General features: G+C 32.5%; 1 long non-coding RNA gene across 2 annotated transcripts in view; it reads left to right on the top strand.

The window, feature by feature from the left end:
* Window positions 1–3491: 3491 nt before the first annotated feature.
* The window catches only part of LOC111084894, a 4736-nt gene continuing 4044 nt past the window's right edge, over window positions 3492–4183 (top strand). The window contains exon 1 of one of the 2 annotated variants that reach the window (XR_002609779.1): window positions 3492–3504. This is a non-coding gene — a long non-coding RNA (uncharacterized LOC111084894). The remainder of the gene's footprint in view (window positions 3505–4183) is intronic. The other variant, XR_002609780.1, reaches the window with a different exon arrangement.

Below are 4183 nucleotides of genomic sequence, written 5' to 3'. Positions count from 1 at the left end.
ATTTATTATGGAATTTTTATCTGTATTTTACATTAGTAATTTGTTGATTTAGAGTACCTATAAAGACCTCGTTTTGCTTATGTCAAAAATGTTTTGATAGATATCAAACTGAATATTGCATAGTGACATAAAATAAATTCTGTTGAGTTATGATGAACACAAACTGAGTAGTTTAATCCCTATTTCATCATTACGATTTTTTCATCCCAAAATCTTTATAACCATTCTTTTACTAATAAACTGTTAAAGGCCTGTGCCTGTCAAAAACTAGAAACAAAACACAACTAAATAAACATACACCTAGTGTCCTGTATTAACTTGATATTGGTAATGAGGGACACAAAGGCACGAGTATTCCGTTTTTTAAATGTCCGGCTACACTCTTTCATTGAGTCTTTTAAATGGTTTTCCTTGTCTACAAAGAAATTGGGTTCCTTCAACAAAAGTCTGTATTCTGTTTCGCATTAACAAAAAATAACAAGAACTACTTAGTGATTACAGCTATTGTGAACCTGTCTCAATTATAAGAAGCAAGTTTTTCAGCATTAACCACTCTAAAGGTAATGACTGCACTTCGTTCGTCTGTGGCCATAATTAGGCTTAACGACTGAATAAAAGCGTTTCATGATGTCTTCAGAAATGTAATTGTAACTTTTTCAAGCAGTCCTCTTACGTTTCTAAAGACACTCTCACGCAAACACTGCTTTGGTATGTTATTGATTCTCAGAAATGAACAGTAAATCCCGTCTTTTGCTTGTGACGTTTTTACAAAATTATCGTAAGCTTTCGTGACTGAGGTTTTATGGTTCTATAAATACCGGGATATTTTGAAGTGTTTCCTCCATTTAATGCGAGTGATTTACCATAATAGAAGTGTAAGCAGGCTGGTCATTTCCGTTTGGTTTGTTCTAAGTTGTAAGTTCGTGATATCTAAATCTTCAAATCAACAGCTGAATATAGCACAAACATTAAAGCATTTAAATATGTCATTATTTACTGTCATCAGCTTCATTACATTCCTAGTGAAAATATAATTTTCACTAGCTTACAATCTTACAAACCATGCGCAAATACAAAAAGTATATGAATCATATATATTTGTTTTGAAAGAATATACTCTAGTCATTATTTCCTGATTCAAAGTAATTCGTATTGAACTATATTTCTTTAGTAATTTTTTTAGAAATGTGATAATTCTGGACATTAATGTTTTATGACAAATAATCTAAGAAGCCCAATATTCCTGTGCTTTGAAAACTACACATTCATTCTTTACGGAATAATTAGTATTTTAAAACTCGATAATTAGCTTTGCCTTTGAAGAAGAAAAGCGTGCCTTCTGAAAGCTTTGGGAATATCTGCTTTCTTTCATTGTAATGTATTTGCTTTCATTTATGGATTTTCCAAGTTTCTTGCATATTTGTCAGTAATCTGGACTTGGAGTGTTATATGCTCCAAAATATGTCGGAACTTATTCAATAGTAGGAAGGTGTCCATTCGTAGAGGATATAGGACCGCTTTGATTTATAGATGTCGGCAAAGAATTCGATAACACATGTGATATTCAAGTTGTCTTAAAGATGTTCAAACAGACTGAATTTTGATTATTTGTTTCAATGTCTCTGTAGACCCACAATGAACATTTATCAATAGGAGTGGTACAGTACACATATCACCAATGGTATCTCACGAAGAAATTGGACTAGCTTCACCCAAATTTGCCAACCATATCTCGTTTTTTGACCTGGCTTTTTGACAAAGGTCTAGCTCTGTCTACTATCACCTTATATACGGCAGCATTATTGACTACTTAATAATTTGGTTATTGAGCTGGATTTACTATTATGCAGATATTATAAGGGCAATAGACTGTTGTACATCAGGGTGGAACTATAGTATTGTGAAATGGAAAATATTGACAATAAAATTCGGATTCACTCTAAATTTTATTGCCTCTCATAAAGATAGCAGAGGCTTTAAAACTTACCACAAGAACATTCCCCACCAATTATACCACCTCCAGCACCTTGCATTGTCTGAATATAATAAGTAGGATCAATTTCCTTATGTGGTTCTCTCAATAATTTACGATGAAAAGCTACTCATCACATCACACGAATCCAATCACTCAATATCTAACTTTGGGTTCTGAGTGCCTCTTTCCTGTTTGAAGTTCAGAGAAGCAGTTTTCAGATTGGTTGCCACCTGTCAGATTTCAGTGTTTATGATATCTTTTGAATGTTAGCGCAGTTGATAATAATTTTATACTGACTACTGTTAAATGAATCAACTAATTGGAAAATAATCTGACACAAAGTCTTAGCCTTGAAACATTCAGAACCTAAAGAAAGTTAGAAGTGAAATTTTAAGTTTCACAGAAAGGTGAAGAAAATTAGGAAAGTCTTCATATTAAGTCGTATTTTCCCTTGATCTATCCTTAGCCCTTGACGGCCAAAATGTTTTAGTGGAAGTTGTATTTCTTTATAATTTCCTATTTTGATGACAAAGTTAACTGAACTCCCGACTAGACATCGTCTTGCAGCTTCGCTATGATGTGAATATATCATCAGACAACAAATGATCAATGTTTTTCACACATATAAATAATGAAGCGTTCTATAAACGCACGCGAGGAAATCCTATTAAAGTAGCAAGTCAGTGTAGTAAACCTTTGAATTCAAACGTCTGTAACTTCAATACATTATTTTACCCAAATGCTCTTTACACTTGATGATAAAAATTACGTAAGCTGCACATGTTTCTCTTGCACAATTCTCTTCATTTACCCATTTCGGTTTCTAAATCAAAGGTGTGTAAATATATCATTTCAGCTCTATTTTTGTCTCCCACAAGTCAAAAGGCATATCTGAAACGCTATTTTTACACGTGTCTAATTTCAAATCCAAAATGAACAAATTAAGAGGAATGTGGAAAAGAAATATCTGAAATTTACATAACTTTCACCACAAATTGTAGGCCTATTGGTTTCTAGTGCTTCATCAGTTTTCGATGCTTAACTGTTCCTTACCTTTAATTGCTAAGATATTTAACTCGATAATCTTCCAAGCAATCAAGTGATTTCAATAATGGAAACTGTATTAATCGTTTGAACTAATGTGTTAAACTATACTCTTATGAAACTTTGATAAATTACATGTTTCTAAAAAAAAAAAGTTGTTTAGTATACCTTCCTATAGGATTTTGTGTTCTAAAGTTCTATGTATGAAAAAACGGCAACATCTAATCACTTTTTTAAAAACAAACGACAACATAACTCCTTTACCTTAATGCAATATTCATATTATTTCTGCCGTAAAAACCATAATTTACACAAGTTCGAACCATGTTATACTTTTTATCTATACATAGAGCATAATTGTATTAGAAGCCAAAAGATTTATCAGATTTTACGATCTCATGTTATTCGAGTTTCTTGTTTAGTTGTTGTTATTAAAATATCTGATTTATATTCTTTTTCACAACGCCATCTAGATGGATCCAAGAGTAAGTACAGTTCTATGTCTTTACACAAACTAAACATTCTTTTACTTTTAGTGATGAAACCGAGATTAAAATGTTTAGTATATGGGGAAAATTGCCAATCTTAACTGATGTGTCTTAATAAATTATTACTTTCCTTAGAAACATACTATTCTAGGGAACAAATCCTCTTTTTTTTTTCTTTACTCAATGATTTCCTGATCTTTTGGGGAGTTACATAGCTATATACTGTACAATATTATTATATTAGCCAACAATAGACATTTCAATTCTGTACGATTTCTGTGTGAACTTTGATTGCCCAGGGTCTGAAATACAATGCTTCATCTTGTTCGAGTCTGTCTCCTCTAGAATCAGACAACATTACACAAATCAAAATTGTGTAAAGTCTCAAACTCAAGAAAAGAATGAGGTGAAATAACTTAAGTGGTATAAGATATAAATCTTCGTAAAAAAGCGGTAAATAAAAAAATACAATCAAGAATAAGAAATAGAATAGATTAAAATGTTTGGTTCTTTGTTATAGATTTCGCGCAAAGCTACACGAGGGCTATCTGCGCTAGCCGTCCCTAATTTAGCAGTGTAAGACTAGAGGGAAGGCAGCTAGTCATCACCACCCACCGTCAACTCTTGGGCTACTCTTTTACCAACGAATAGTGGGATTGACCGTCACATTATAACG

The sequence above is a fragment of the Limulus polyphemus genome, unplaced genomic scaffold (genome assembly GCF_000517525.1).
Source record: "Limulus polyphemus unplaced genomic scaffold, Limulus_polyphemus-2.1.2 Scaffold159, whole genome shotgun sequence".
NCBI lineage: Eukaryota > Metazoa > Arthropoda > Merostomata > Xiphosura > Limulidae > Limulus > Limulus polyphemus.
Note: the sequence above shows the minus strand (reverse complement) of the source record. Positions and strands in the feature narration are given on the sequence as shown.